The sequence below is a fragment of the Sciurus vulgaris genome (genome assembly GCF_902686455.1).
Source record: "Sciurus vulgaris genome assembly, chromosome: 5".
NCBI lineage: Eukaryota > Metazoa > Chordata > Mammalia > Rodentia > Sciuridae > Sciurus > Sciurus vulgaris.
In genome coordinates, this window is record NC_136465.1 from 5,564,035 (window position 1) to 5,585,854 (window position 21,820).

Here is a 21,820-nt window from a genome sequence, read left to right on the forward strand (position 1 = left end):
GCTGGAGATGTAGAGACGGGTGAGACGAGGAGCAGGTGGCTAGCGGGGTACCCAAGGGCACACAGCGAAGAAGAGGTAAGGTGAAGAGGAGGATCTGAGCAGCCTCTGCCCTAGGTGGGCATGTCCAGCAGGAGCCCCTGAGCAGGAGAAGAAGAGGTAGGACAGGACTTGCCCCAACTACACAGGGTCCCACAAGAGCACACTGTGCATGTGAGCAGCCATTGAGCATGATGACAGGGCTGGGGATCAGGAAACTCTGACCCCAACAGGAGAAAGTGGGTGTGCACAGCAGGAATTTTTTGTGCCACCCTGTCCCAGGCTGCGTGCTGCTGTGTGACTCATGTTTCTCTGCCAGAGCTGCTTAGTGGTGGCAGGCTCCAGCTACTTCTGATGAGTTCTGTTGTGCCTCAGTGGGTAGGTGAGGCTCTGATCCCCTCTGACCTCCCCCATGGCAATATAGCCTCTCCCTGTCCCCCAAAAGAGCATTTCTTTCTGATCCATCAGAAATGCAAGCCACTGGAAATTTCCCAGCCTCCAGTCCTGTCACCTCTTCCAGTTACCCCCTGTCTCTGCAGTTCCATCACCAACCCAAAATCCTTCCTTGATGTGAGTGACAGAGTGGCCAACACTGGGTGCTGAACTTGCTTTAGTGGGACAGACAGATGGTAGGCAGGGGTGACATGGCCATGCCAGGCTGTGGAGCCTATGATTATTGTGCAAACCAATGGGAGGGCGATTCATGCAGACAGCTGGCTGGTGCCCAGGAACAGGAAGCAGGTGGAGGAGTCCCAGAGCAGGGGCATGTTGGGGCCCAGGCAGGGGCCCAAGGTAGTGCAGAGAGTGACTTATGAGTTCAGAGGTCACAGGGAACTCTGGGCCATATTCTGAGGCTCGGGGCTGCAGCTGCCCTGGCCCATTGCAGTGTTGTGATTGCTACCTCCTTGCAGGCACTGTAGGAGGCCTGGGAATCTCAGGCCCTAGATGTGGTCCTTTGTCTCCATGCCTCCTCCTGCTCTGTATGCCAGGTTCTGAGTCTGTGGCCAGGACTCACCTGTGATCCTCCTTCCTGCAGGTGATCTGGAGACTGTGAAGCCTAGAGTGGACCAGAATGCGTGTTCTCCAGGGTTCCTTCTCTTTCTCTCTTCTGCTGTTTCATCTAGTTTGATTGCTGGGACTGAGGCAAAGACAAAACAGTTCCTTTGAAAGTATTCACAAGACTTGTATTACCATAGCTTTCTGTAACCCCCATGGCAGCTGATGTGCTCCCGTGACTTTCCACCCAGACCCAGTCCCAGGCATGTAGGCTGCTCTTTAATAGCTTGTGGCTGGATTGACATTTATATTGAATTATATTGAAGTTGTAGTTAGTCTGGACACTCTTCAGAATATTGGCCCTTTTGGGGCCAATATTCATGGGCAACTGTGGGTGAGTATGCACGTTGCAGGTGAGAAAGCAGAGCCTTGTAGAAGAAACCAGGACTCCATCCTGGGTTATGCTGTCGCTGGCCCCACCAGACACTGCAAGCCCAGCATGGGATGAGGCTGCACAGGACCCTCAGGCCTGGCATGTGTGTGTCGGGGGCTTGGTGGAGCTGCCCAGGGAGTTGGGACCATGAGATTCCACATTCCTTGTTCTTCAGGGTGCCCTCTGCTGCCCTGTGCACTGAGGATGCGTCCTGTCTTCACACAGGGTTTCAGCTTCCAATAGCCTCTTCATCCTGCAGTGTGCATGGCCCTGAAGGAAGAACCATGCTGCCGGGGGCTTACCTCTCCTCCCTGTTCCCCAACTTTAATCCACCTTTCCCAAACTCTCCATATCTTCAGTATTTGTTGTTTGGAAGAATTTTCCAAGAAATTAAGAAGGAATAAACACCCTTGTGTCTTAAGACAAGGAGGCAAATTCTTTGATGGCTGTTCTAGAAAGAAGGTTGATGTCAACTGCTCTAGAATTTAGGCCTGTTGAATTCCTGATCAAGGAAAGCATCTCACCTGCTGCCACACTGTCTTCTGTGCCCAGCCTAGGAGTCACAAATCCTCTGTACCTTCTTTTTCCTGGACAGTGCTATGGTGGCAATGTTGGTGTCCCACTAAAATTCAGAGGCAGAAATCTTAACCCAAAAGGCATGACATTAATAAATGGATCATGGTATTTGTTGAGGTCAAGAGAGCAGCTCCTTCATAGATGGAGTTATGGTCATTACAAAATGACCCAGGGACCTGCCTTGTCATTCCACCAAATCCATGAGATCCACTGATAAACCAGAAAGCAGGCCTCATTGAACAGTGGTTTTGCTGGCTCCTTCATCTTGGGCTTCACAGGCTCCACAATTGTGAGAAATGAGTTTTTGTAGTTAACAAGCTCCAGGGTACACAGGATTTTATCATGCCAGTCCACGTGCACTAAGAGATGTCACTCTGGACCCACCCGCTATGTTTCAGGAAGCCCAGGTGCTCCATGGTGAGAACATAGAGCACCCAACAGAGGCCCCTTGCCATGGTGGAGAAGCAATAGTGACAACCAGGTTCCTGGGAAAGTGCCCTGATATATAGTGTTTGAGATCTTCTGTGGTTAAAGGCCTCGTATCTTTAGTCATTAGTAAACATATCATAAGCTCCTCCCTGTGGAGCTGGGTCAACTCACTCCAGTCCATCCCTGTCTCTGTGCGCTGAATCCTGTCTGAGCTCTCAGATAGTAGCCAGCAATAGATGCTAGCCCTGTGGTAAGACATCATGCAGTGACTTCTAGATCCCAGAAGAACACTCCTTTTGTGCTTGGAGCTGTGAAAGCCCATGTTGCAAGAGTGTGAGTTAAAACATGTGCACTATTTCAGGTCACTAAGTTCTGGGGTGGGACTTATCCAACAGCCTGGGAATGGGGCATTTTCGATGGCCTGCAGAGAGGTGGGACTTGTGCATTTTTTCTGTCAATTTATGCTTCCTCAACATGTTGATAAAGTGAGATTGAATATCCTCACTGGATTTTCCAAGTATAAAAAATACCACATGGGGGTTAAGTGACATAGATTTTGGACTCTGGGCTATTTTTATGAACAATATCTCACCTATTCTTGGTCCAATTCCTAGGGATGCAGGAACAATATTGGACCCAGGTGTGGTCCAGACCTTCCTTAAGGGACACATTCAGAAGGACATTGATGTCTGGGCGAGTGGGGGGTTTCCAGGATCCATGGGGAAGGAAAGAAATCTTTTCTTCTGGATGCTAAGGCACTAGGCCAGGTAGAGTTGTCCTCAACTTGCTTTGCAACCACAGGAGACCCCTGCCAAAGCATGATCCAGATAGAGAGAGAGTAGGAAAGGTGAGGGCAACAATTTTACTCATCCCTTAAGTCCTTGGACAACCTCTCTATGAAGTCAGAATTCCTTGGAAATTCCCAGGCACAGAAGTCAATGTGCTGAGTTAGCTGCAGCGGGTTTCTCAGGGTCAACTCCAAGACACATGCTAGTACCCACGGTAAGTATGAGAAATAGCAACCAGAGGGAATGAGACACACAGACCTTGGGTTGCACAAGGGAGGAAATTAAGAGCAGATCCTAGTTTTTCTTGGTGCACCCTGTGCATCAGACTCCCTGGGCGACTGGGTGCTCAGCCAAGTGCGAGAAACACCTCCCACCTACAGAGTAGGGAGAGTCAATGTCATCCAGAGTCACAGAACAGGGAGTTTGGGAGTGTGAATAGCAGACCATGTTAGAATGAAGAACCTTTTCCCATACAGAGCATGGGAACTGTGCAGACACAGTTCTGAATTGAATCAAGGGAATTTGAATGGTGAAGGGGAAAAAATTCAAAGACTCATCAAAGCCCATATTTTTGTCATCACTTACATTCCAGTTAAAGTTTTAAACTTAGTTCAGAACACAAGTGCATAAAAAAAAAAGTAATATGGAAATAAAATCAGCATGTGGAGAGGTCCCTGTGTTCCTTGGCCATTGTGCCTCTGTTCACAAGAGCAAATGACAGCATCCAACTATGACCCCTCAGTGGGTGAGTGTGTTGCCGCCTGCAGCAACAATCCCACGTAATTTATCAGAGGTGGACTGGAAATGAACTACTTCTATTACTTTATCTGGTCTCCTTCCTTGCTTTTTTGCTTGTTCGCTAGTTTACAGAGGAAGAGAGGCTTTGCTTACTTTTAGTTTTAGAGGAAGAGAGACTTTGCTTCAAGGGGAGAGACTGCTTAATTTTAGAGATGCTATTCTTTCAGAGGCTACGCTTATCAAAGGTCTACTGCTTTTTCTTAGAGATGCGTCCTGCATCCTCCGTCTTAAAGGTGCTTGCTAGAGGTGCGTGCTATCAGAGGTGCTTTCTATCAGAGGTGCTTCCTAGTGGTGCGTCCTGCGTCCTGTGATCTGGAGGTGTCTTCTTAGTCCTTCGTTCTGCGATCTGTGATCTGCAACCTAGAGTTGTCTGCTTAGTCCCACGTTCTGTGAACTGCAACCTTCATTCTTCAATCTAGAGTTGTCTGCATAGTCCTGCCGATCCTTCATTCTGCAATCTGCGACCTAGAGGTGTGTTTTTAGTCCTCTGTCCTGCGATCTCCTCCCAGGCAAAGAGAATGTCTTATATACCTTAAGGCAGCCAATCAGCTTAGGATTAAGTAGCACGGTTGGAGCATGTACCATGGTACCAATCATGAGGAAAGAATGAGAAACATCTGTTGACCACTTGCCCAGAGGAGACATTAACTAATCAGGCAAAAGTAGATCACGCCATGTTAATGCTAATTATGCACCACCTCTTGGCTCAACGCCAGCCGCCATCCTAGGGCTTTCTGCATGAGTGCACAGAGAATATGGTTCACATGTTCTGGAATCCCACTTAGCCGGACAGAGGTAGAATCCTGTCATGTGGCACCACAGATGAACCTGGGGTTCCTTAGGTCAAGAGAAACAAGTCACTGCAGAAAGACGAGTACTACAACATCGTGCTCACATGTGGAATTAAAAAAGTGGGTCTTGTAGAAATAGAGGGTACAACAGTGGCTACCAGATACTGGACAGGGCCTGGGGAGATGTTGGTCACTGGGTGCACAGTGACAGTTAGAGGAGGAGTGAGTTCTGGGGTGCCATTGCACAAGGGCCTACAGTAGTCAATAATAACGTATTATATCTTTCAAAGCAGAGAGGATTTCAAAGGTTTCACCACCAAGAAATGATAAAGGTGGTAAGTGACGAATATGCCAATTGTCCTGATTTGATCATTGCACATGGTACACATCTATTGACACTTCACATTTCACACCATGAATTTGAGTATTGCAAGTCACTGTGAAAATAAAGTCTTAATTCTTACAGGAAAACATGACCCTCCAGACTTCAAAAGTGGGAAGGAAGAATTTATGAGACTGTTGCAATAGGGTCAAGACTTTGCAGTATGGAGAAGGGTTGGAATCAGCTCTCTGGAAACAAGAGGCAGGAGGCTGTTGAAGCGCTGGGTGTTCTTGGAAAGGCCTGGAGGATGTTGGTGTGGGTGTTGGTCAATGTGATTGAGTCACTGGTGTTGTGAAGCTAGGCTGCCAACTGCCACAGAAGCAGAGGAATGATCTCTTTGGACAACTGCATTTCAACAGGATGGTTCCACATTTGACTTAGTCTTTACTTCCTTTTCCTAGTAAATGAGGGACTTATTTTTCTAACTTGAATGCATTTATTTCAACTTCACCTTTTTTTTTTTAAATGTGCATTATTCACTGGTAAATGTTTAATGCTTTGAATTTAGAAGTAGCATTTGCAGAAACTCAAAACTCTTACAATTTAATTGAAAAATTACTATTTGTTACCTCTTCTATTGATCAATGTCTTTAACATTTTTACATCTCTCAAATTTTTCACTAACTATTCAGAACTACTGTCATGGAAGACTAGGAAACTGTCCCTCCCCAAGTCAATAGAACCCCACCTTTCTTTCATTTCCTCTCTAGCTTTCACGTATGAGAGAAGTCATACAACCCGTGACCTTCTCAGTTTCTCTTTTTTCACTTAACATGATGTTCTCAAGTTGTAGGTCTTTCTGCAAATAACATAATTTACCTTTTCTTTATGACTGAGTAAAACTCCATTGTGTATATACACCACATTTTCTTTCTCCATTCATCCATTGATGGACACCTAGGCTTGTTCCCTAGTTTGGCTCTGGTTAGTTTTTCTGCTTTACACATGACTATAAGTGCATCACTGTAGGAAGTTGAGGTTAATTCTGCAGGATACAATCCGGGTGGTGTACCTGGGTCACATGGGTGCTCCATGCCTTGTCCTTTGTGGACCTCCATGCAGATTTCCAGATTGATTGTAGTGGTTTACGTTCCACAAAGAGGTAAAAGTGTTCCTCTTGTGATTTTGATGATGTTGAACGTTCCTGCACTTAGTATGAGTGGCTAATGTGAGATAGAAAATGTCTTGCACGTCGTTGGTAATTAGTGTATTTGTCTTCTAGTCACCAGCTCCGTTCTTTTTGAGGCTAAGCAGGTTGCACTTTTTGGGAGAAATCACCTTCTCCCCTGTCTGTCCCTGGAATTGGTTGTGTCATTCACCAAACTAGGAAGTTATAGCCACCCCACAGGCCACCCTGCTGTGCCCCCGCATCCACAGACCAGGCGGAGTGTCTAGTCCTCCATCAAGCCTTTCCCGTGATGGCAGGGCTTCTGGCCATGTGTGCTGTGCACTCCTCGTCACTCTCCTCTCCTGAGGCTTGGCTTCCTCGAATGCCGTGGATTCGCCTGACCCTGCACGGGCCTTTCTCTTGCTCTCCGCCCTCAATTTCTGCCCTACCCCATCTCATCTCTCCACCTTGCCCAGGTCTATGGTGTTTCAGGTTGAGATATACTCTGAGCTTTTTTTTTTTTTTGTACTAGGGATTGAACCCAAGAGCACTTAACCACGGAGCCACATACCTGGCACTTTTTATATTTTATTTGAAGATGAGGGTTCATTAAGTTGCCTAGGCCCTCACTTAGTTGCTGAGGCTGGCCTCAAACTTGTGATCCTCCTGCCTCAGCCTCTTTAGCCCCTGGGATTTCAGGCAAGTGCCATCATGCCTGCTTCTCAGCTCTTTCTGGTCTACTCCATGCCATAATTATATCCACCTTGTTTCTTAGGTAATGGTCCATGAAGAAGCACATTGTCTAGGATGTTTCCTGTCTTTTGCCTCAAATGACTTTAATTGCTTGTTGAAGGTGAACAGGCACATGACCTTGTACATGAACTGGTTTAGATCTATAGTCTTCAGTTTCTTCAATGCAGTTGAGTGGTAATAACATAATTTTATACCATTCTGTGACAATGTATATAACAATTAATTTAATCAAATCTAATTTCTTCAACACATCCTTCCTGTTATTCACTTACTAAAAATTTGGAACAAAGTGAGGAAAGAAGAGCATGCATTCCATTTTAGGGAGAAAAGTGCTACACAAAATAAACCAAGAAAATGTGTGTCATGTGACCCGCTTCAAACTGGATAGGGAAGGATAAAGAAAGCAGCTGGATGGAGAACAGCAGGGAAATAGGGCGCAGTTTAAAACCTGGAATCACACTGAACTCAGTGAGAGCGTGGAATATTTGAAGGCAGCTGGGGAGGGAGCCAGGTGCATTCTGGGTGGAGACAAGCGGCCCTGGGGTGGAGGCTGGAATAGCCACATCCACCCATAGTTGAGGAGCGATGTGGAGGCTTCCTCCAAGGACCAGGAATCCACAGGACGGTGGCAGGTGGGAGAAGCAGAGGAAGGCCTGACCTTCCAGGGAGACCCCCAGGTAGACCCCCACTGTCCCCAGGAAGAGCTGGTCCCTCTGTCAGACACTCAACTCCCTTGTCCCCTGGTGTCCCGGGTCTGCTTGCCCAGCCAAGGGTGTTGCTGAGCCCTGTCTGGCCTCCTCACACAGGCAGACCCTCAGTTTGGGGCTGAGACCCTCCTCCGTGGTCCAGTGGAGTGGGTGTGTGAAGGGACCTGTTTCCCTTGGCCTTCTGGGAATGCTTATTCTGGTGGTCACGGCCCTGTCTGACCATCAGTGTCTACTAGGTGGCAGTACACCCACTTGGGACACTGGCCCTCTCTTGGCAGTGTGTGGTCTCTGTGGCTCTAGGACCTGGTCCTTCACGCAGTGCCCAGACCAGCAGGAGTACCATTCATGCCGTGGCTCCCCCTAGCTCCAGTCCTGAGCTGGGGATCCCTCAGGAAGGGCTGGGCAGAGTCAGGTGAGTCTCTTGGGCTCACAGTGGACCCCTCACGGGGCCTGTGGTCCACTTCTGGCAGGTGTGTGGAGGCCTCAGGGGCAAGCTGGCCAAGGTCAGTGGTTTTCTTGGAGAGGGAAGGGGAGGCCTGACAGGAGTACAGTCACACCCCACCTCCTCATGACTGGGACTGTCCCTTCACAGACACGGGTTTTAGGAATTGGCGTGACATCTTGGATGAGAAGAGGAGGACAAGATAGGGAAGGTGAGGGTCCTGTGTGTGCTGGGGGGCTGTCTTGGACCCAGGGCAGAGGGGAGCCTGGGCCATGCTGGTCCCCACTCTGGGTTCTGGGGGGGCGCTGCTCCAGCCCTCCTCTCTTTTTTTTTGTTTTTTTTCTTTTTTTTTTTTTGTTTGTTTGTTTTTTTTGTTTTTTCTACATATTTCTTTTTTTTTTATTGTAAACAAATGGGATACATGTTGTTTCTCTGTTTGTACATGGCGTAAAGGCATACCATTTGTGTAATCATAAATTTACATAGAGCAATGTTGTTTGATTCATTCTGTTATTTTTTCCCTTCCCCCACCCCTCCCACCCCTCTTTACCCTCTATACAGTAGTTCCTTCCTCCATACTTGCCCCCCTCCCTAACCCTAACTCTAACCCTTCCCTCCCCCCCATTATGTGTCATCCTCCACTTATTAGCGATATCATTCGTCCTTTGGCTTTTTGAGATTGGCTTAAGTTCTCCAGGTCAGTGTCTGATGAGCCTGGAATGTGGCACTGCAGGTTGCCCCTTGGAGTTTATTCTTGCTGGAAGTGTCTGAGTCTCAGTAGCTGTGGGTTAGCTCAGTAAAGTGCATGTCCCAGATGCGGATGAGAAATCGGCTGCAGCCTGATGTGAGGGAAGCAGAGATTCCCTATAGGAATATGGGCTCCTCCTATGTGTGAGGCAGGTAATGTGCTCCTCACAGGGTGGGCTCCCTGCTGCTCTGCCTTCCTTTCGTGTCCTTGCAATCAACTCTCTCTCCTCCTCCTTACCCTTGACTCGTAGAGCTGATGGAGTCTGGGGTTTAAGAGCCAGCTGTATGTTCAGGGTCAGTTCAGGAAAATTCCAAAATTTGGAAAGAGGTAGGTGGTGTCTCAAAGAAGCTAAGTGTTGTGAATGTAGATTTGAAGCTGAGTGTGCGTCTTCGTCTCGTGGCGGAGACTGTTGGGACTGAGTGCGCCCTAGGCGAGGGCAGCACTCAGAGACAGGAGAGGGAGGCAGAGGCACCGCAGCGTCATCCGAGTTGCTTTTTGTGTCTGAACCTGTGTCCAGCCTTGGAATCCACACTCTTTGGAGCCCTGGTTTTGTTGAAAGGGGCTTCATTTAAGAACCTGGTTCTTGACCCCCAAGGACTCCTGACTGAGAGGCAAACAGAGAATTTTCTGCGAGGAATTTATTTCAGACAGAGAAAATTGAGGACAATCCGAGGGGTAATGACAGATCTTTCCTAGGTCTCAAGGGACCTGGTGATGTTGTTCATTGATTCCATGATCAGAGGCAGCAGAACATATAGAGCCTAGTACCCTTCGTGCAGATCCCCTGGGTGGGTCCCAGGAAACGACAGGATCTGCTTCTACAGGGGCAGAAGAAGGCCTTCCTGAGGATGGGGGAAACTGAGTGCAGGGCACTGAGGACTGGGATCCGTGGTGGAGCTCAAGCAGGATCCTGGGCAGGTGCATGCTTTGTGCAGTGAGTCTGTCATGCATTACAGCTGGCAGTTCCATCAATCCAGTCGACAGGAATGAGTGTCCGATCTAGTGTTGCTCGCATACTGGTTCTGAGGTCCCTTCTCCCCTGACTTCCCTTTTTTGTGTTTCTGCATGTAAGTCACAGTCCTACACCAGCCTCCAGTCCCTGAAATCTCTTCTGGTCAATAAGGTCCTCCGGTCAGTAGTCTACGCATTTCCATCCAGAAGGAACTAGTAAGTATGCTCCTCTTTATCACCAGCCTAGTGAATTTCCCAGGTACATTTTGGAATCAAAGTCTTCAGAGAAATAACAATTTCGTAGGCTTATTTCAATGTCACTCATACTTTTAAAAATAAGAAAATCAAGGCCCACTGAAGTAAAACCAAGTCACCAAAGTGACCTGACCTGGAATAGACAAACTTCCCCAGTCTTCCTCTACTTCTTCCTCTGCCCACCAAATCTGCACCATTTTGGGGTCTCTCACCTGCTTTCTGAAGAGCAGAGGCTAGAGGCCCTGCGAAGGAGATTTCCACATCCTGGTTCTCTTTCCCCGACTGCTCCTGGTCTGGGGCCTCCTCAGCATTTCCTGGGAGAGGCTGAGCCTGGCCCTGGAGGGCCAGCAGGAGAAGGGCAGTGAGGAGGGTGAGGGTCCTCATGGCTGGAGTCACCTGGAGAGGAGGCAGGAGCCTGAGCGTGTGGAGTGAGGAGTCGGCTGCATTTATTGGTGTGTGAGGACAGGCTGGGAGCCAAGGCTGTGTCAGCGAAGGTGCGTTGGATGGGAGGAGGAGGCTGCCTTGGCCTCAGCTCTCCTTGACGTTGTGCTGCTTTCACAGCTTCTGTCGGCTCTGCTCTGTATGTTCAGCTTTTGTCCTGGGTGCAAGCTGGTGTCCGTGTCAAGGACCCTGCTGTCTTTCCTGTGTGCCATCTACTTGAACATTTACCTTTAACATTTAAAAAACAAAAGAAACAGAACTTTATTCAATAAGCTCAGGGAACAAAGGCTTCTTGGTTTCAGAAAATGCATCTTGCTTCCCAGACCCGAGTCCAGACCTGGATCTCAGGGAAGTCAACAGTCAATTCTTTGTAGGATTGGGTGTATCACCACCCTCACCAAGGAGGATTTTGTGAATGTCTCCTTTGGGGCCATTGTGGAGAGGGCAAAATGACCTCATCATGCTTCAGGTGACGTGAGTTCAGTAGGACCCTAGGTAATGTTGCTCAGAATGAAGGATGGAACTTTTTACTTTAAGAAGCAATGTGATCTGAACACATCCCATTAGATATGTCCCAGTTATCTCTTTTCACTTTGGGAAATACCAGAACATTGTGTCCCCTTCTGAGACCTTCAATTTTATTTCCATTTAGAAACATTTAACTCATGCACAAGGAACGAAATGAAAAGCAGAGATATTGATGAGTTCCTGTCCCTGGACCCAGTCATTCCAGGAAATATTTCTGTTCCAGGAAACCACCACCATTCAAAAGTACACACTCCTCTGCCCTTTGGCTTGTTTTTTAAACTATTACTTTATTTTGAACACTTTTTATATTAAAACACATAGGACTTTATCATTTTAATCCGTGTATACTATTCCACTGAATGTGTTCTCAGCTATTTACATGTGGGTATTATATTTGATTGTTGCAATTTGGTTATTCATGAACTTTTGCAATCAGTAGGAAACAGGAATGGATATCAGTTACATGTGCATATATGACCATATATCTATGTATATCCTTGTGTTCATAAGTAACAATAAAAGTGCTTCTAGAGTAGAATTTGTGGGTCAAAAATACATGTTATATTTCAAGGATATTACCACATTGTCCTTTGTAGAGTTTGTCCCAGCAGCATTTACAAAGCTATCTATGCTCAACGGCCCCATAGACCATGATTCTGAGGGCCCTTTACAATTTCCACTGTCCTTTCTGCTGCCCACGTTCAGGGCAGCACTGTGGATGGGGAGGATGTTTGATGCCACAAAGGACTGGCAGCTAGAGGGTGCAATGAACAGAGGGCTGATCTGTCAGACCTAACTCTCACACAGGGGATCCTTTTCAAATAATGAAGTGAATCTTTGTTTTTGCATCCTACTCTTCGTTTTGTTGTTGTTTTATAATTCTCTTTCTGTTTCTTCTGGGACCACGGAAGCAGGTGGGTGGCGGCAGACGCCTTCACAGTGGCCAACACTGTGGCTCAGCGAGGATGGCGGAGCAGCAGGTGCAAGATGCTGTGGTTCTTGAGGCCACAGTTTAGTCACTGCACCCACAGCCTGGCTGGTCGCATCCCATCTGTCGAGATCTGGGACTAACCAGACCTTTGCTTCCTGAAGCCTTTGGTTTTCTGGGTTTCCTAGGCACTGTGGAGAAAGCAATCAGATACATGTGTTACAGACTGTGTTCACCTTCCCAGTCTGACGGGTGAAAGTTGATACCGAGGTATATGCACACTTCTTTTTTCTTTTTGGCCCTCTCTGTTCTATTGATTTGTAGGAGTTTGCTATAAATTCAGGAAATTCGCCCTTCCTTGCCTGCATTAGCAGTCTTTCTGAAGTCTGTCATTCTCTGGGGCTTTGTTGTTGCTGTTGCCTGGAGATACGTACATAGTCTCTACTTTTCTTTCATGATGTTGAGTCTATCCTTCTCATTCGTGTTTCATAGACTGAGTCTTGCAAGTGTGAGTGTTCTCCTGGTGTGACGTGGCTTCCACCAGCGTCCTGTGCTGGACTCAGGGTTGTCTCTCCTCCCCACTGAACCCTGTCAGAGGAAGCTGCACTTTCCCAGGGAGGCCTGTCTGGATCCTCAGCATGCTCTCACACACGAGTGGTACGCACCCTGATGCTGGGCAAGCACCCAGCAAACAGGGCTCTGCTGGAGCTGCTGGGTCAGAGGGCACAAGTGACTTTGGGGCAATGAAGGAGCCCTTTGTGATTTGTTCCTGCTTCTCTTCTGTCCCTCTGTGCCCAGATCTTCCTTAAAGCATAAGCAAATGCACCAACAGTGCAGTGAAAGCACAGAGGTCAATCTCCAGCTGTCCCTTCCCCCTGGCCAGCACCTGACTGATTACATAGACCTATTTTTCTTTCCTCCTCAGAAGATCCTGCTGCCCCACAGGCGGTGTGGAACACAGGATGGATCCTGACCCTGAGAACTTGTTTCTTCTTGCATGTCCCTGCATCCCTTTGATGGACCTATCCTTCTCGCCACGGTGTTGTGCCAGGGGCCGGGTGGTGGACAGGCCAGCAGCGTTCCCACCACCATTTTCTAGGAACAATGACTCTCAACTCAACAATGATTGCTCATGTGACTCATGACCCGTGATGTACTGCAATCAGCTTGATTTCAACTGTTGCTGGTGTGGAAAACACTCAGGTCTCAGTGGCTCCAATTCAATCCAAAGGAGCGAAATTTGCAGGCATATAGTAGGCAGAGGTCATGGAGCCCACGTAAGATCAGCAGTCAGCACGTCTGCTCACGTCAGCTGCTGCCTGGTGTCTGCACTCAGAACACAAATAATGCCAGCAGCAGGCAGTGGCTAGACCTCTGGAAAGCAGAACAGTTGGGTAATTGTTAGGTATATGGGGTTGAAATCTGTTGCTTAATCTTTAGTGACTTTGAGACAACTAAACATTTAAATTCATATTTCCACCTGCCCCCCCAAAAAATTGTTAATGGAGCATCTGTCACATAGGTGCAATGAGATGGAGCTGGGGTAACCCTCCCACAACTTACAGGCAATAGGGGGAGTTGCATCAATGACTAGAAAACAGAAGGTCCATGGCAGCTGCAGCAACCCAGGGAAGGCTGCCTGACCTTGCCTGCCCGAGTCCTGACCTCAAACCTCCACTACCTTTGGGATGTGAAAGAGCTGTCCCAGCTCTGTGCTAGACGCCCAGGCTGGCCTGACGTTCCTGAGAGCCACACTGGGATCCCCACCCGGGGGAGGGCCTCTGTACAGTCTGCACCCTGGGCTGTCCTCCTGCTGGTGGCTGGGCCCCATCTCAGGGTCAGAATGGCCTAAGGGTGGAGACAGAAGTCCTGCCTCCTTGGGGCTCCTGGCACTGGTGGTGTGGGTGCCAGCCGCATCTCAGCCCCTCACATTGTCTTGGTCAAGAAGATTCGCTCATAAACACGGCCTGTTTCTCTGCACACTGCAGGCACAGCCCTGTGTTTCACTTTCCTTATTTCATAAGACACAGTTAGTTTTGATGTTAAGCTCAAGTTTGTTCACATTTACCCTCGGACTTGGTTCTTCCCTCCATCTCCACTCCTTCTGGCCTCTTAGAAGCTGACCTTCAACCTTGCTGTACGACTTAGGATTTCCTGTGGGGAGTGCTGCTGGTGGCAAGCTATCTTGCTGGTGGCAATCTAATTAAGCTTAACTGTTTATGCTTTACCTTCGAAGATCAGTTCATGGGTGTGAAATTTAAGATGGCTGCTATTTGCTTTGAGCACATGTAAGAAGTCGTGTGTGTGCATGCGTGTGTGTGTGTGTGTGTGTGTGTGTGTGTGTGTGTTGCTAAGAATTGTGTCCAGGGCCTCACATATGCTAGGCAAGCTCTCTACCACTGAGCCACACTCCAGTATCTCACGGAGGATATCTTGATGTTATATTCCAGCTTCCACAGTTACAGTTAAGAAGTCAATTGTTCCTTTGAAGGCAATTTCTCCCCTGTACTGGATAGTTTTAAAATTTTATCTTATTGTAATGCAATGTCTACCTATTGTAGTTTTTGGTATTGTTTTCTTTAGAACTTAAAAAAGGAAAAACAAAAGATAACATCAAATTGAGAATGTAAAAGCCTAAAAGAACAGAGAAGTTGTGACTTTAAAAGTACAAAATATGACATTTGGATACAGTTTTTAAAAATCGGAGTCTAAAGAATAACTTACGGATATACATTTTTTTTCTTGTGTGGCAACCTTATTATGAGGGAATGAGTAGGAAGTACATTTTGTGCCAGTGGAAATAAATATTTGCTCATATGTGTTATGTGATGAGTGTGGTGAGACAGAAAGGGAAGGTGATTTGGAAGAGGAAATGTTAAAAGTGGTGAAGAAAGAAAACCAGTTAAAAATTGAAATTACCACTTCCCATTTTTTAAATGTTTTATTTTTAATCTTATTTGTTCTAATTAGTTGTGCACGACAGTAGAATGCATGTATACATTTTGAGAGACCATATGTACATGGAGTGTGATCTCTCACTTTTCTGATTATCCATATTACAGGATCACATCTCCACTTCCCATTTCTGTTTAAAAATTTGATGGCCTGTATGAGACTTAGACTCCCCCAGATTCTAGAAAGAGAACATGCTTTTGTTCCATGCAAAGTCCTTTGGTTTCCTTAACCCAGAAGAGACTCAAAGGATTTCCTTCGTTTGACCTTTGACGAAGATCACAGAACTGCTTGTGAGCATGAAAACTGAGAAGTACTGCAGCTCCAAGTGGTCAGAGGACATGTCTCCGTCAGAATCACATTTTTTCCATCAACATGGCTTTGGTGTCCACCACCTGAGCTAGTTGTCATTGCTCTTTGTCACAGTAAACGTGTGAGGAACGTCCCCTGAGCATCCTGCAGGCTCAAGGAAAGCCACACTACGGTGACCCAAGGATAACCTCTGGAAACATTCCACTGGTTACAGAATTCCACGTGGAAAAGACACGCTTGCTGGCTCAAACCACCCAGTTCTGAGGCATCTGTCGGGTGACTCTGAACTCCTTGAGGAACACGGGAACATGAAGGAAAGAGTGAGGCTCTGGGCTGGACTCAGAAGTCCTGGATTCACTTGAGATCTAAGCCCACATACCCTCTCCTGTTCTTAACACTCATCTTCAAAGCAAGCTTTGTCCATAAGGTCACCAAGGTGCCCCAGCCCTGCATCAAATCCAGCTGCTTGGCATCCTCCACCCCAACAAGTTCCTTTCCACTCAGCATGATCCACACACTACCCTATTGAAGTTTTCCACTTTCTTTCTTGGCTCCATGATCCGTACTTGGAATTTGTTCTCTCACCTGTCTCCTTGTTCAAATCCTGTTTGTCGCTCAAGGATGACTTCAAACCAGGACTCTTCTGTTCCACCATGGACTTAGGTTGTGCACAGACTTGGTAAAGTGCTCACACTGTGATCTTTCTCCAGTATTGAATACTCAGGGAACTGGCTGTGGTTTTGAGACTAGACCTGTGGCTGAGCAAGGCATACTGCTAACTTAGACCACACTCGCCTGCGTCTTTCCACAGTGTCAGAATAGCAACAGAGACAAAGGCTACCCCATCTTCAGTGGTAGCAGTTCACCAAATACTAATGGGTTACCTGACAGTCATAAGCCAGGCAATCACAGGTTCTTTTATTTTAATCTTAACTACAAATATTTGTAACACTAAAGTCACTATAACACTTCACACAATGATACAGATAGAGGTCAGAAAAGGGCTAAGAAAAGGTGAAGGCAGCCATAGGAGTCCAGGAGACTGAACTGCGAGCAAAGGCAGAGAGCAGGTGGACTTCTAAAGCCGCTGCAGGTGGTCACTAAGGTTAGGAACCAGCTGAAGAGCTTGGTCAGGCACAGAGCTGTCTGGGCACAAGCACTTACTCTAGGCCACAGTCCAGAGGATGGCCATTTCAGAGAGTCAGCTTGGAGGGCCAGCTGGAGATGTCAGTATGGAGCAGGCCATGTGTGATGGTCACACAGGCAGGAGAAGCCCGGCTGTACCTAGAGGAACAGAAACCATGCTTTGTCACTGTGGCAGTTTTCCTGGGACAGACTCATGACAGTGACCTGGTGACGGGATCAGTTTCCTCACTGTCCAGTTTCAGGGTGCTCCTCCTTTTGTGGGTCTGAAGTGAGTGGATTGCTTCTTTCAGTGGCCTGGCATGTTCAATAAGATCCAGGGCCTGCACTTTCTGATATGAGTTTGATATGCCCATGTATCCATGTGCTTCTGACTTAGTTAAGAAAGTTCACAGGTGACTGTTTTCATTAGCACAATTAATTTACTTATCAGATTGTGACTTATGTTTACACGGGGCAAACAGTGGTTGTTTACTTGTACGTGGCGTGGAGTCATTCCTCTTTGGCATTTGTACTCAAAACAGAGTGACTCATGGCAAAGTACTACTTTATAGAATGGAGTAACTCAGGGTAGGCCCAGTCTGCTCTACACAGCCTGATTTGAGTTTTACTCTTAGATGCAACATTCCTTTTTTTAATTTAATTTTACAAATTTGTTCTAATTAGTTATACATGACCCTTGTGGACCTTAAAATCTTCCTATGTGAAATGAGAATACCAATGTGGGTGAAGGGGGCCCTGCATGATTTCATACAGGTCTGGTTAATTGGAAAACTACCATAATCTACCATATCTATTCTCCATATCTATTCTACCATAAACTACCATACCTATTCTCAAGATATATAAAAGCATTCACCATATTCAGATCAGATGATATTTAAAAGTTAATAAGAGGTTTTCATCCATAATGGTAATAAATTTTCACAATAATTCTATTAAGCACCTGATTTCAATAGCTAATTTCTTTTTGTGGGTTTGAAAAGGAACTTTAGAAAGCTTAATAGCCGTACTAAAGTCACTAATGATTACGCAACAGGGCTGTTGCCAAACCCCATTCACTTAACCACTACCCTATTTCTCTCTAGATTGTTCTGCTTTCCAGAGTGTTAACTGTTGTCCGTTGTGTTATGGGAAAAGAGCCCTAAAGCTGCTGACAGTGAGCAGACATGCGCTGCCTGCTGATCTTTTGTGGGCTCCGTGACCTCTCCTTATGAGCATGCCTTTACAAATCCCTTCCTGTGGGATTGATGTGAACCTACTGTGACCTGTTATCCACTCTGGGAACAGTTGAAGAGAAGCTTATCACCGTAAGTCATAGGTCACATGGGTAATGTTGTGTTGAAACTTCACTGTCCTAGGAACCATGTCTGACCCCAGCGCCCAGTGCCTGACACTCCCTCTGTGTCCCCAGGTCTACAAAGGAGCTCCATGTGCCATGGCAGAGTGGAGGCTGTGTTTCCAGCTTGGAGTTGTCCACTACACGTCCTGCTGCCTCTGAACATTGAGAACAGAGGAAAGAAAGTTCCAAGCTTGTTTTGTGACCTAGAAAGGGAGTTGTGCTTCTTTCTTCCTGTATACTGTCTTTGGTTTCCTTTGCCCATCTCAAATACAGTCCTTATAGCAAGTTGTCCGTGTCTATACGTCATTGATATTTCCTGTGTCTCAGTCAGGACTCTTTTAGAAGCAAGTACCAGAATCTGATGTCAATTTACTTATGCATCTTGATGCACGTGCTGTTTTGTAATCAATGATGATTTACTTTACATTTTATATTATTGGACATTTGGTTTGTACCCTTTAAAAGTCTGGTTTGGTTACAGCTGTTCTAAGAACAACAGACCGACATCAGACAAGAAAAGTGAAATGGAAAGAAAAGGGAAACATCTCAAAATTCTGAAAAACTGACAAAAAATCATTACAAATCCAGTTAACATTGTCAAATCTGCCAGTGATGTACCCAGTGGTGCAGTCTGGACCACAGCAGGACCTGGGGACATTCATTTTGACTGGATTGTCATTTAAGTCAACATGGTTATGGTCCCGTTGTTTCCATTCAGCTTTTCCAAGCCCACTATCTGCCTGCAGAGTTCAGAGTCCACACAGAGGGGGCCTCGTTTTTGCAGGCGAGCTCTCTGTCATCTGTGGCCCATGAGACGGGGCACATCTCCTTTCCTCACTCTTGGCTCCACTCTCTGGGCTGGCCTTCTCCTTAGGGTGAGTCTATGTTCCTGAGAAGTCTGGCTCCCTGAGAAGCCTCATATTGCAGTTTTGGGGGTGCTGGGTGCCAGGGCAAGAGGAGGGTGACCATGAACTCTGAGGTCACAGACAAGCTGCCAGGGAGGCCCAGAGACCACAGAGTGCAGGGAGAGCCTGTGGGGCAGCCCCAGTCTATGTCTCCTGCAGCATCTGCCTCCACCCTCTCTTGGCAAGCACACAAGTCTTGAACAGGAGGTCATCAGTGTGTCCCTTCAAGGGGAACAGAATCATGACCAAACCTGGCTATCTGGGGAGCGTGGCGATGCTCCGCCTGGCAGACCAAGGACGTCTGCAGTCTCTCAACCGCTAAGTGTGCTGTCTCCCTGGGGTTCTATAGCACTGCAGAAAGAAGCCCAGGACACCAACGAGGCCCAGGGAACGTCACAAAGAATGGGCCGGCACTCTGCTTTAGGAGACTTGGTTTGTTCTGATAACCTTGGTGGCTCCAGCTGCAGGTGTCAGGAGGTAAACCGTCCGTGGCATCTGGTTGCTCAAGCGACCTGTGGCTGTGGCGGGCCCTGAGGAAGGCTGACTCACAGTCGCAGGGTAACGAGGAACCCAGCAGCCCTGGGCAGCTCGGGAAAGCTGGAGGTAGGAATTCAGGAAGCTGGCATCTGGGCCCTGTCTCAGAAAATAACAGGAACTGGTCACCAAGGGGCTCCTCAGGCCAGGCTTACGATTTCCAAAGCTGACCTGGGGGTGTGAAGAGGACTCTGATTCCAAAGAACCAGCCACAGTGGAAAGAACTGCGAGTGAGCCTGTGGGTCTGCTCACCAGCCTGACCTGACTTGGAGTGCCAGAGGTCTTGAGCAATAATTTCAAAATTAATGTTTAGAGAGTATTATTTTATTATAAAGGAAATAAATTACTGTTTATAACTTACACTGTTGGTAAGTTAAGAGAAAAGGAATAGTATGTACCTCCCACAAATATTAATTGATTTTCTTTTGTGTTCCAGGCACTGCCCAAGCACTGGAGATACAGTAAATAACAAAAAGACCAGAGTCCCTGCCAGCATGGTAATTGTGCATTAGTGTCTGGGATAGAGACAGGAACTGAAAACGGAGAAATGATGAGCAAAGTGCAAGAGTGTTACGGCTGAGTAGAACTCTGGTCCTGAGTTGGAGGTCTAACCTCTAATACCTGCCAGGTTTTGAGACAGGGTTTTCAGAGGCAGGTAAGTTAACATGCTGGTGTTGTGTGGGCCCCAATCCAATAGGGCTGGTCTCCTTCTAAGAAGAGGAAGAGACACCAGAGATGCACACTTACAGAAAAAAGGCCAGTCCAAGAAACAGCAAGAAGGCAGCCATCTGTAAGCCCAGGTAAAGGGCAGAGAATGAAACCAGCCCTGCCAACTCCTTGATCAGGTCTTCCAGCCTCCCGAGCTCTGAGAAGGAAATTCCTGTTGTTTAAACTGCCAGGGACCAGTTATTTTGTTAAAGCAGCCATAGCAGATTAACACAATTAGTTCTCAAGTTGTTAAGTGCAGCAGAGAAAAAAAACTAAAGGAGATGTGGTAAGGGGCTGGAGGTGGGTGGGAGCTCTGTGTGGATGTGATGAGCAGGAGGCAGGCACCCCAGGAGAGCCTTCCAGGCAGGGCCCAGGGCCCAGGTGGGGCCCGGGAGGAAGCAGACAGGGACAGAGCAGTTCATGCACAGTCAGGGTCTATGCACAGATTGGATCGACTCTGAGGGAATTAACAAAAATGAACAGCAGTCATGTTGGTCTTTATTGGGTTTATGATAAGCACATAGATAGATGTGTAGATTGATAATAAAGTTGATGAAATTTGAGTTTCTCAGGCTATGGCAATAGTATTTCTTCATGTTTGTTAAAGTCTTATTTTGTATTTTCCCCAATTGAATGGATTTATTCATAACTCTTACACTTCCTTTCCTGTGTTTCTAAATATTGTCTTTAATGATTGATATTAAAAATGGTGTCATTTTGTTCCTACTGTAATTTTAAATAAGACATGTGATGCTTTTCTCTGTTGGCTCCCTGGAGTGAACAGTGACAGAAGTAGTAGTTTTCACTTGCTTACTTGCCCCCTTTACCACCCAGTCTGAGTACTCAGGCACGCATTGACAAATTCTTCCTGCTTACATGATGCACAAGCAGAGGGGAAACGATGGGTCCTGGAGGCCGTGATGTCCACTCTCGCTGCCCGTGCCCCCTCACTTACAGCTGTGCTGTTTGTCCTTTTCATGGGTTGTGACATTCACACTGGGTTCTGGGCCTGTCATTGTTCCCATGGTTTTCCTCTTTATTTTGCAATCAAATCTGTGCAACATTCACACCTAATACAGGTACAGCACCAGGTATCTATACTACTTGTCGAAAAAGACCTTGAATGCAAAAGGACTAAATCCTCCTGTCCGTGGATGCAGAGTAGCCGAGCAGCATTAAGAAGAAACACGATCCTGCTCACGCTACCCTCGGAGCTTCACTTCAGCTTTAAGGACACACAGAAGGAACATGAGACCTGGAGAAAGGCACTGGCCACCTGAAAACCAAAGGACGTAGTGGCAGCGGCACTTGTACAGGACAAAGCAAACTTCACCTCACAAACTGAAATGCCACACACGGTCATTATGTGTGATACGGAGCCAGCACACTAGGAGGATGTCACACCTGTCCAAAGGAAAGCGGGGGCACTGAGCCTCCCCCACGTGCACAGATGTTAGTGGAGCTGAAGGACGCTGGCCTCCAGCCCTAACAGGAGGCAGATCACGCTACATTTGGAATAACACTTCCTTTATTAAGCCGGAGGAACCAAGGAGAACATTCCACAGGAAGCAGATAATTGGTTTTTATGTAGTCCCTGTGACAACCCAGGAAGAACTCATTCGTCATTGAGGGGCGTCACTGGGAACAAGTCCTGGACCCAAATGCCCTTGCATCTCAGGGTCAGAGAGAATTTAGAGGTCATTCAGACCAAGCTTGCTGCCTTCCAGATGAGGAAATTAAAGCTCGTAAATGAGAAGTGACCTTCCAAGCGACCATAGGCTGTGATGCTGCTGGGCCAAACCCTGCTCGCAGACTTAAGAGCTTGGTTATCCAA

General features: G+C 47.1%; 1 long non-coding RNA gene and 1 pseudogene across 2 annotated transcripts in view; one reads left to right on the top strand and one right to left on the bottom strand.

The window, feature by feature from the left end:
* Positions 1-21,820, bottom strand: part of LOC306660663 — a 781,776-nt gene that overhangs the window by 55,279 nt on the left and 704,677 nt on the right. The gene's annotated exons all lie outside the window — the stretch shown is intronic.
* The window catches only part of LOC306662143 (sorting nexin-18-like), a 29,139-nt pseudogene that overhangs the window by 5,350 nt on the left and 1,969 nt on the right, over positions 1-21,820 (top strand). The window lies entirely within an intron of this gene.